This window comes from Esox lucius, chromosome 22 (genome assembly GCF_011004845.1).
Source record: "Esox lucius isolate fEsoLuc1 chromosome 22, fEsoLuc1.pri, whole genome shotgun sequence".
In the NCBI taxonomy this organism is placed as follows: Eukaryota; Metazoa; Chordata; class Actinopteri; order Esociformes; family Esocidae; genus Esox; species Esox lucius.
In genome coordinates, this window is record NC_047590.1 from 9969121 (window position 1) to 9981707 (window position 12587).

Here is a 12587-nt window from a genome sequence, read left to right on the forward strand (position 1 = left end):
AAAGCAAGGGTGAAAGTTCTGAGGCCAGCAGGACTGGTGGAAAAGAGAAGTCAATACTGGCAGTTGGTCGTATTGATGGCTGAGTGGATGAAGGTGAGGGGATATAAATGGATGAACAGTCACATTTATCAGTGATGACGGTGAGGGGATATAGATGGACGAACAGTCACATTTATCAGTGATGAAGGTGAGGGGATATAGATGGATGAACAGTCACATTTATCAGTGATGAAGGTGAGGGGATATAAATGGATGAACAAGTCACATTTATCAGTGAAGAAAGTGATGTAAAGAAAACGAGGTGCTGCAGAGTTGGCAGTAATGGGACCGATGGTGCCTGGGGCAAAGACAGGTGTCATCTCTGGAAAAGGTGTGACCTGACAGGAGCAGGGGTCACAGGCTGGCAGACCCTGAGATGGGGGTACAGGTCATCACTGTCAGAGAGAGGCGGAGTCAACAGATGATGCATTAGGTGGATATTTGTAGAGGGGTAGGTAGCAGTCAATTCAAAAAGATTGAAAGGCTAACAAGTAGATATTCAACAAAGCACTGTGGCGCTAATTTTGTTTGGGATGGCAAGGTTGTCAAGGTTTACATAATTAATAGAGAAGGACTGGATTTCAGAGGCCAGGATGTTCAGGTAAAAGCGCAGGTGCAAGTGCAGGTGTGAAGGTACTCCAGGAAAGACTGAATAACTATGGCAGCCCTTCCCAGAAGTGGGAAATAAAGGAGGTTTTCAGGAATGAGGAAGGATGAAGGCAGTCACGCAGGGTGGGAGAGTCCATAGGAAGCCTTGAGGACAGGAAGCAGACTGTGTCAGTGTGTGACTGTCAGTCACATATGTTAGAGGTGAAGGGACAGAGAAAATGCTGCGGTACAGCTCCACATCAAAGACAGCACAGCATGTCAAAGAATTTGACCGCAGAAGCCTGGAGGAGCCAGAAGGAGCCTGGAGGAGCCAGAAGGAGCCTGGAGGAGCCAGAAGGAGCCTGGAGGAGCCAGAAGGAGCCTGGAGGAGCCAGAAGGAGCCTGGAGACAGTGGCTGGTAGTTGTTAAAGGTTGAGCCACTAAAACAGGGTTGAAGTCATTGAGGTCTGATCTGAGGTTTTAAGAGGTGGGCTTGAAGTCATTGAGGTCTGATCTGAGGTTTTAAGAGGTGGGCTTGAAGTCATTGAGGTCTGATCTGAGGGTTTAAGAGGCGAAGTTGTTGACAATTCATTAAACTATTATTAAAAGTTCCAAAGAAACTTAAAGGAACACTATCATTGATGTAAATAAATCTTGAATGTAGGCAAATTATTTCAACACATTAGATGCCTTAAAAGCCCAGGGTGCCCTAGCAGATGTGTGTCCCCTGGCACCTGGAATATTACTCACTACGGACTTGGCAAAGGGAGGATTTGAAACATGAACTGCATCAATTAATTTCTGTACCAGTGATGGATTAACAGCAGGTCTCAGATGTAATGGTTACAGCACGGCTGTAACAGCTGTTGGGAGATGCACTGGTGGGTTTGGCAAAGCAGGACTGTAGATAATGAGGGAATGTGTCCTGGAAAGTACTCTGGAATTTAACTGCGAGCACTGATCTGGACGGATTAGTCGGCAAAGAGGATATATCAGGATGTGTACAGGATATGAAGAGTTAGGCTTGTTCACATTATGAGAAAGAAAATAAAACAGTAGATTTATAAGACTTATCTTGGTTTGCATAATCATTTTTGTGTTTGAATATTAGTGTTTGAATTTACACCGACATGCTTGAGACGCACCACGCAGGATTTTTGCCGTTAATCACGGGAAAATCGAGTGTTATGCATGTGCACAAAAACGTGATACAGTTTCTACAGAATTATCTTCCTACTGGCAAGACTTGGGGGGCTCTATCGAAAATGTGGCACACGCTACCTCAGAACTCTCAAGCTATGGATGTCTGCAAGTTTACACAAAAAAACGATCAGCAGGAAAGAAAGCCGGCAGAAAAACCATATTTTAAACATGTGGGTGATAATGAACATTTCTATATGTCGATACCTTGTTTGAGGGTGAATCCAGTAAAAATGTGAAAGAAGAAATCACAGACATTAGAAGCTTGCTATAACCTTACATATTAAGTCTGTTTTCTTATGCTTTGGGAATTCCCTAATCAAAAGGTCAATTAAATTAAGATCCGGCATGTGTATCAAGTCTTCAATCACCATTTTAAGGCCAGATCAAGATTCACTGTCGAAAACATTGTGAGGTCATCAACAAGCATGTCATAAGACCATTACTAAAGAGAATAGCAGCTGTGTCTTTGCGTCTTCTGGTGACGATGCTTTTCATGCCTGTTTATGGACAAACTATGCTGGCAGCTTAGCCATACCGGAGAGCCCTCTGAGCTCTGATCACACAGGGAAACAGAGGAAAAGACAGTGTGGGTGGCAGGAACAAAGCAGGGTCTCACCCCACTCCCAAAATAGCTTTTCTTGAGATTTAGCCAGTCTGAAACTGCCTGTGAAAAGACTAGGCATCATCTTTATCATTCAGTCCCACTGAAAAGTCCACTTAGTAGTCAATTATACTGTTCAGCCTTCCAGTTAATGTTCTCCAATCTGTGTGTCTTCATTAGCTTGAGAAATTGCTTGTATTTAAGACCAGATCAAAACTTTTTATTGATCTCACTTTGTAATAGTCAGAGTAGTAAATTTGTTTTGGTTGTTTGTATGGTATTAAAATACACTTTACATATGCTTTTTCCATGTACATCTGATACAACCGCGTCGGATCAACAACTGTCTTTAAAGTGTGCTTTAACCAACACCAGTCACTCATGTCTGTTATCATAAAAAGGTTACGTTCGTAAAACACACACTTTCATTTGACAGAAAACTCCAGTCCAAAACTTTATTGAATATAACTCATTTCCAAACCTCCCTTTTGTACAAAGTCTGAGGGACACAGTGTACACACACACACACACACACACACAAACACAGCTTAGTGCTAACGATATGCAGACCTTTAGTCGTGTCAACGCCTCCTGATCAATGGGTGGATACCACTGGCCAATTCCCCCAGGCCTCATGTCTAACTAGGTTCCAGACCTGCCACGTCCCGTTGGCCTTTCCCTAGGTGCATCATTATGAACAGATTACATATGTAACAGAGTCATAAACCAGATGGAGACAAAAAGTAAAAGGCCACAAAACCACGGATGATCCCATGTGGTTCATTGAAACAATGTCTCTGATTTCCTGCGAAAGGGAATCAGCCTGAAACAGTTATTTGTATTATCTATGACCTCATGTTTAAACCTGTACTTGTGTTACATTGAGTTGCCACAGGTTCCAAGCCCATTTAAAGGAAACAGAAATAAAAAGACACACTAGTTTTTTGCTTGTTTAAGGTATAGTAAGAGAGAGATCTTTAAGTCCTCCACTTGAATAACTACTATGTCCCTTTCTAGTCCTGTCAGGTTGGTTCTCAAACAGATTCAAATCACAGACCAGAAACAGCAACATTCTGTCACCAAAGAAAACTGCAATTCAGCACAGCAAACAGATGGAGTCATAATGGAAGGGCAAAGTGAGAATCTCTGGTAGTCCTGGACCTGACTAACATGGGTCCTGGTTCTGATTACGACACATCCATGTTCTGACTTCCACACATCCTGATTTTGATTTCCATGCGTCCTGGTTCTGAGTATCACGCGTCCTGGTTCTGACTTCCACTTGTCCTGGTTCTGAGTACCACGCGTCCTGGTTCTGACTTCCACTTGTCCTGGTTCTGAGTACCACGCGTCCTGGTTCTGACTTCCACTTGTCCTGGTTCTGATTACCACGCGTCCTGGTTCTGAGTATCATGCGTCCTGGTTCTGACTATCACGTGTCCTGGTTCTGATTACCATGCGCCCTGTTTCTGACTATAATGCGTCCTGGTTCTGACTTCCATGCGTCCTGGTTCTGAGTACCACGCGTCCTGGTTCTGACTTCCACTTGTCCTGGTTCTGAGTACCACGCATCCTGGTTCTGACTTCCACTTGTCCTGGTTCTGATTACCATGCGTCCTGGTTCTGAGTATCATGCGTCCTGGTTCTGACTATCACGTGTCCTGGTTCTGATTACCATGCGCCCTGTTTCTGACTATAATGCGTCCTGGTTCTGACTTCCATGCGTCCTGGTTCTGAGTACCACGCGTCCTGGTTCTGACTTCCACTTGTCCTGGTTCTGAGTACCACGCGTCCTGGTTCTGACTTCCACTTGTCCTGGTTCTGATTACCATGCGTCCTGGTTCTGAGTATCATGCGTCCTGGTTCTGACTTCCACGCGTCCTGGTTCTGATTACCACGCATCCTGGTTCTGAATACCACGCAACTTGGTGCTGATTACCACGCATCCTGATTCTGACTATCATGCTTCCTGGTTCTGACTACCATGCGCCCTCCGGCCTAAAATGCTCCTGCACTTTTGATCACAACCAGATCATGATGTGTTTCATAATTGTCCTCACCTGCCAAACACTTCTGGCACAATCAGAATATGAACAAAAAGACAAATTTCTGCATCTGGCATAAACAGGTCGATACTGAGACAGAGTTTGAACCGACGTGACGATGTGGTTTTAACGGGGAACGTCTGGATATAACACATTAGAGGATGGGACTCCGGGGATCATTGGTGGGATCCAGTTGGGTCCATTGGAAGAGACCTTTGAGGATTCTGTAGCCAGCTGTGTTAGTGTTTTTTGTTTTGTAGTGGTTATGTGAGAAATGTTGATACGTTTCCAGAGCAGACCAGATACTCCCCCACACATATCAGTCCACAGAACACACACAAACATAGACAAAAATGTGTGCGTGTGTCCTGTGGACCGATGTGTGCGGGGGAATATCTGGTCTGTTCTGGAAACAGCTGTGTGAACGTATCTTCCTGCATGTGTGGTAATGAAGCCACCGGCTTGTGTTCAAATCCTTCGTTCTAATTTGAAGTTTTTGTTTTAACCAGTCATTCAGCTGAAATTCAGATCCAGAACAACTTGAGTTCAATCCTGTTTGCAAAAAAGTTCAGACTCTGCGTAAAATGTAAATAAAAACAGAATGCAATGATGTGCAAATAATATAACCTCTAAGTTCACAGCTATAATCTAATCAATAAGAATCAAGAACCATATGATCTAATTTCAAGGTCCCTTTCACTGTATATTACAGTTATTCTGTGGGGAAAAAATAAGATTTACTGGTCTTCAATTGTTGTTTCTATACAATAAAATTGCTTTTTGAGGAACACAACTCATATACACTCACCTAAAGGATTTTTAGGAACACCTGTTCAATTTCTCATTAATGCAATTATCTAACCAACCAATCACATGGCAGTTGCTTCAATGCATTTAGGGGTGTGGTCCTGGTCAAGACAATCTCCTGAACTCCAAACTGAATGTCAAAATGGGAAAGAAAGGTGATTTAAGCAATTTTGAGCGTGGCATGGTTGTTGGTGCCTGCTCAGTTACTGGGATTTTCACACACAACCATTTCTAGGGTTTACAGAGAATGGTGTGAAAAGGGAAAAACATCCAGTATCCGGCAGTCCTGTGGGCGACAATGCCTTGTTGATGCTAGAGGTCAGAGGAGAATGGGCCAACTGATTCAAGCTGTTAGAAGAGCAGCAAAGCATTTGTGAAGCCACAACACGCACAACCTTGAGGCGGATGGGCTACAACAGCAGAAGACCCCACCGGATACCACTCATCTCCACTACAAATAGGAAAAAGAGGCTACAATTTGCACAAGCTCACCAAAATTGGACAGTTGAAGACTGGAAGAATGTTGCCTGGTCTGATGAGTCAGAATTTGGCGTAAACAGAATGAGAACATGGATCCATCATGCCTTGTTACCACTGTGCAGGCTGGTGGTGGTGGTGTAATGGTGTGGGGGATGTTTTCTTGGCACACTTTAGGCCCCTTAGTGCCAATTGGGCATTGTTTAAATGCCACGGCCTACCTGAACATTGTTTCTGACCATGTCCATCCCTTTATGATCACCATCTACCCATCCTCTAATGGCTACTTCCAGCAGGATAATGCACCATGTCACAAAGCTTGAATAATTTCAAATTGGTTTCTTGAACATGACAATGAGTTCACTGTACTACCCCACAGTCACCAGATCTCAACCCAATAGAGCATCTTTGGGATGTGGTGGAACGGGAGCTTCGTGCCCTGGATGTGCATCCCACAAATCTCCATCAACTGTAAGATGCTATCCTATCAATATGGGCCAACATTTCTAAAGAATGCTTTCAGCACCTTGTTGAATCAATGCCACGTAGAATTAAGGCAGTTCTGAAGGCGAAAGGGGGTCAAACACAGTATTAGTATGGTGTTCCTAATAATCCTTTAAGTGAGTGTATGTAGCACAGCGAACTTGCCTCATCCCAAAATTTTTTTTTGAAAATACATCCCTGTTTCCAAAAAAGTTGGGAGGCTGCTTAAAATGAAAAAAACTGAATGCAATGATGTACAAATGATGTTATCCCTATATTGAATAGACAATAGTACAAAGACAACATCTCAAATGGTGAAATTGAGATTTCTTTTTTCTTTGGTACATTACATTTACAATTTACATTTCAGCAACACGTTTCAAAATAGTTGGGACGGGCATATTTACCACTGTATTGCATCCCCTCTTCTTTTAACAATACTCTGTAAGTGTTTGGGAACTGAGAAGACCAACTGCTGTAGTTTTGAAAGCAAAGTGTTTTGCCATCTGGGCTTGATATTGGATTTCAGCTGCCCAACATTTCGGGGTCTCCTTTGTAGTGTTTTCCGTTTCATAATGCGCCAAATGTTTTCAATGGGTGACAGGACTGGACGGCAGGCAGGCCAATTTAACACCAAGACTTTTAACACCAAGACTCTCTTAGTATGGAACCTTGATGCACTACTCTCTTTGTACTACTGGACTCTGACACTGCTTTGCAAAGTCTGATGAAGACGTTTTCAGGCGTTACAAGTTCATGTCTACCTCGGGAACCGCATTTCAGTTGCACATGACACCTTGCACCTTCAATTTGCCTTCATTGCACATGTATACATCCCACCTATAACATACTTTGTTCTTAATTGTTTCACTATATTTTTTTGCAATCTTCTGTTTGTACTTCTGGTTAGATGCTAACTGCATTTCGTTGTACTCTACTTTTACAATGACAATAATGTTGATTTTAATCTAATGAGGGCCCTAAGATCATGGCCATCCAGTATTGGTTTAAGTCCCTTGTGTACAGATATGTCTCTGAATTCTCTGAATCCTTTAATGATGTTATGTACCGTAGATGATGAGATCCTCAAACTATTTGCAATTTTGCAAGAAACTTTATTCTTAAATGATTTGCCTGTGCAGTCTTTCACAGTGGTGAACCCCTCCCCATCTTTACTTCTGAAAGACTCATCTACTCTGGGATGATCTTTATATACCCAGTCATGTTACTGACCTGTTGCCAATCGAGTTAATTAGTTGTGAGATGTTCCACCAGTGTGTGTTCCAACTATAGGGGGATCACACTTCTCAGCCTGCCCGGGAAAGTCTATGCCAGGGTTCTGGAGAGGAGAATACGGCCGATAGTAGAACCTCAGATTCAGGAGGAACAGTGTGGTTTTCGTCCGGGCCGTGGAACACTGGACCAGCTCTATACCCTCTACGGGGTGTTGAAGGGTTCATGGGAGTTTGCCCAACCAATCCACATGTGTTTTGTGGATTTGGAGAAGGCATTCGACTGTGTACCTCGCGGCATCTTGTGGAGGGTGCTTGGGGAATATGGGGTCCTGGGTCCTTTGCTAAGGGCTGTCAGGTCCCTATACAACCGAAGCAGGAGCTTGGTCCGCATTGCCGGCAGTAAGTCAGACTTGTTCCCAGTGCATGTTGGACTCCGGCAGGGCTGCCCTTTGTCACCGGTTCTGTTTGTAATTTTTATGGACAGAATTTCTAGGCACAGCCAGGGGCCGGAGGGTGTCAGGTTTGGGGACCACACGATTTCGTCTCTGCTCTTTGCAGATGATGTTGTCGTGTTGGCCCCTTCTAACCAGGACCTTCAGCATGCACTGGGACGGTTTGCAGCCGAGTGTGAAGCGGTGGGGATGAAAATCAGTACCTCCAAATCCGAGGCCATGGTCCTCAGTCGGAAAAGGGTGGCTTGCCCACTTCAGGTTGGTGGAGAGTGCCTGCCTCAAGTGGAGGAGTTTAAGTATCTAGGGGTCTTGTTCACGAGTGAGGGAAGGATGGAACGGGAGATTGACAGACGGATCGGTGCAGCTTCTGCAGTAATGCAGTCGATGTATCGGTCTGTCGTGGTGAAGAAAGAGCTGAGCCGCAAGGCGAAGCTCTCGATTTACCAGTCAATCTACGTTCCTACTCTCACCTATGGTCATGAGCTTTGGGTCATGACCGAAAGGACAAGATCCCGGATACAGGCGGCCGAAATGAGTTTTCTCCGCAGGGTGGCTGGGCGATCCCTTAGAGATAGGGTGAGAAGCTCGGTCACCCGGGAGGAGCTCAGAGTAGAGCCACTGCTCCTCCACATCGAGAGGGGTCAGCTGAGGTGGCTTGGGCATCTTTTTCGGATGCCTCCGGAACGCCTTCCTGGGAAGGTGTTCCGGTCCCGTCCCACCGGGAGGAGACCCCGGGGAAGACCTAGGACACGCTGGAGGGACTATGTCTCCCGGCTGGCCTGGGAACGCCTCGGTGTCCCCCCGGAAGAGCTAGAGGAAGTGTCTGGGGAGAGGGAAGTCTGGGCATCCCTGCTTAGACTGCTGCCCCCGCGACCCGGCCCCGGATAAGCGGAAGAAGATGGATGGATGGATGGATGGATGTTCCACCAGGTTTTTATTGGTATTACACAACCTTTCCAGTCTTTTGGTGCCCCTGTCCCAGCTTTTTTGAAACGTGTTGCTAGCATATATTTTTCAAGGAACAACAAACATTTTCTGTTTCATCATTTGATATGTTGTCTTTGTACTATTTTCCATTGCATATAGGGTTTAAATGATTTGTGCATCTTTGCATTCTATTTTAATTTCCATTTTTCACAACGTCCCAAACAGGGTTGTACATTATTGATTAAATGCATTAAGAACTATTACCCATAAACAATGTTTTAAAAGGTTATGGTGCAAAGTTAGGGATGTATAAGCCAACTGGAAGCAGTGAATGATTAGGTGGTCATTACATCCACAGCACTTACTTTAGCCAACCATCAACCACTGAGAATCAACACCTCAACATTTCCTCAATCTAAATCCCAAAGAGTCAGATAAAATAAGCCACGCCATGTGATGCTTAAATAATACGCCAGGCTTTGTCGTATTTCTGGTGCTGCAGTTTCAGCTTCGGGAGTTGTTTTAGAGATGAAGTTGGCAATATATAGACGCACCAAAGGGTTTGTTGACTGGCAGTGATGAGTGAAGGCTTCCCAGAGGAAAGCAATGAAATACAGTGGATGTAGAGGAATGGACTGAGGTGGAGCTGACCTCCACATATAAAACAGCTGATTATGTCTTGCAAGTGCCAAAGGCAACAAAGGTAATGCTGTGTTAGTCTGATGTATTAGCCCGATGGGGCTCTCTGCATTGAGAGAGCAGGAAGATGAAAAGTCAGCTGAATGTCAACACCGACCAATCCGATGTCCCAAATGACACCCTATTGACTAGAGCCGTATGGGGCTCCCAGTAGCCCCTGAAAAAAGAAGAAAAAAAAAGAGTTGGAGAATATAAGGAATAGGGTGCAATTAAGGACACACATCAATAACTGACACGTGATCAGTTTTTCTGGTGACAAAAAAGTGTCCCCGGTTGCACGCAATGCCATTCTTCACTGATCTGGAGACTAGCCAAAGTCGGGGAGTGCCAGAAAGCTGCATGAGACCATGCACAGGAGGTTTAGAACAAGAAAAACTTCACACAGTTCCCTTGCTCTTCAATTAATGTGTGTGTGTGTGTGTGTGTGCTTTATTTCTGTGTACAACATTTACGATCCTGGTGGGGACAAAAGCACTTAAGTATAATAAAACTAGGAAGTGTTATCCTGGGGGGGTGCATTTCACAATTCCCTATGAGGAAAAAGGCTATTTTAAACTTGAGTTACGATGAAAGTTACCTGTGGGGTTAGGGTTAAGCTTAGGGGCCAGAGGGGTGTGTGTGGAAACAAAGACTCAAGAACAAACAAAGAATTCAATGAAAGGAAGAACAATAAACAGGTCAGCATCCGCAACCGGTAAAATAAAATAACATTGCTTAGATTATTTGGAAACTACACCAACACGTATGGAACAATTCCACACGTGGTAAAAACATGGAAAACCCCTGTGATGAGGCTGGAATGACGCAGCAGAAACAAAGGGTCTTTCCCAGTTCCCACAGGCAGCACTGAAGCTCAAGCAGCATGCTTCCTGTTGGGGACAGAGCCTCGGCGGTGGTCATAGTAACATTGAGTCAGGGATGACAGTAAAGTTCCCTGCCTCTCTGAACATCATGGGGCTACTGAATACCTCCTTTATCTGGAGACTGGAGGAGTTACATGCACCTTTTAACAGCCGTTAACTTCACAGTCAATACAAAGGAACAGCAAAAAGAAAATCCTGTTATTTGGTCTCCAGAAACTGTACATGGGTGTCATTTAATCAGCAGTTTCACGGCAGTCAATTCATGTCTATTGACTTCAGTTGAAACATTCCGCTACACGATGAACACTACATATTTCAGTCTGAGTTTAATTCCTTTGCATAATGAGATATGAGCTGAGAAAACACAAAAATATGTGGTGATAGAGTTGGATGTACTCAGAGTTGATAAAGCAAACCGTTTAGTTAACAGTAGATGGCTTGATGTGATCAGTATAGTCTTGTTAGTTTCTATGGGATAGATGGCCAGTTGTTAATGCTATAACTGGTTGTTTGGCGATTACATGGTGAGTAACTGCACCTGAGATTAATTTCTAGAATGTAGCCCAGCTGGCTAACAGTGTTGTGGCTCATGAAGGCCCAAAATTTGAGTCCAAACAAAACTTCTACCCATACTTCAGTCTAAAACTGCCATCTTTGAGGCTTTTTGAAGTAGTGTCCAAATGAAGGGTGTTTCATACAAAACATATTTAGTCATGATTAATGGAAGTAACAGAACCAATGAGACATTTTCAAAACGCTGCTTTATCCACATGTGTTCTAGCAGTGGCCTGACATGTTTTCCACCTGTCAAGAAATCAGTTTGGAGTTGCAATGATCCAGACTCACGGCAGAAATTATACTTAACTTCTGTGGGTATAGCATTGGCTAAAGCATGAAGTTTAGATAGCCAACAGTTTTCATCCCATATCCCCTTCTGGTCCAAAACAAGCGGACTGCACTTCTGAAATAAACCTCTATTCATCCTTCCAGCTATAACCTTCAACAAGATTGTCTGTTTATGTTCAGAAGCGATAGTATAAGCAGTGAAATTAAACTCTGTCTGCTACTCTGTTTTAATCTCTTAATTTTTCTCTCCATTTCCCTTGTATCTCCCTCTCTTTCTCTTCTCTCTGCTGCCCTGTCTTCCACTATCCTGTGTCCATCTGTCCATCTACTCGTTCTTCCTTGGCAAAGAGGGAACAGCTGTTTTCGAGAATCAAAAGACCCATTTGACAAGCGTGGCAATCAAAGAGGGCCTTGGAGAAGAACATTAGCTGTGAAATCAGGAGGAATGCAACAATTAAAATTGAGACATTAGCCCTCAGCTAAATCTCCAAAACAAAGTTGTGTGACAGGAGGTCCACCATTAAACCGTTTCCCCACCAGACCGACCTGCCAGGGGTTCCCATCCCAAATCTCAGCCCATTTCCTGCATAGTGCACCATTCCAGTGCACTAGGATGCCATTTGGGACACAGAAGGGCACTGATCTCTGAGCTGGCCAAAATGGTTTATGGGTAACGGGACAGGAAACGTCTGTTCTGAGCGTGACCATAATGGTAACTCCATCTGACTCCCAAGGTTATGTTTCGTGTGTTGGCGTTTCCCATGGGTTCCTGTGTGACTCAATGCTGCTCAAACCTTTTTCTGGAACATGGGATGCTGTTGTCTTTCCTTGTTGGGAAATAGCTTTTATTTGAACAAATAACACTTGAGAACAGACTGAATAGGTGACTAATTGAACACTATTCCCTATGGATGTGCACTACTATTAACCAGAGGCCATTGGTCCCTTTAGTGCAGCATGAAGGGAATAGAATGGCACTTGGGATGTGGCCAGACAACTATTCTGAAAGGCCGAATATAAACATTGACCCTGAGCTGATGTGCATCCCAATAATCTCTCCCTTCCCTTGAAATGTGCACTCGTTCACTAGTCCCCACTAATGTAGAAGCATTGAATTGTGTTGAACTGGCATTTGCCAGGACAAAGAAGACACTATTGAATGGGTTCAGCTAAGGAAATGAAAATGTCTTATATTCATAGAGGGTAATATGTCATGGTCTGTAGCAGGCATTCCTGTAATATAACTATGACCGGAAGAAACTTTGAGCGTTCTTACATGTGCTGGTGTATAACGTGGTGGAGCTTGCAGAATAAACGTACCC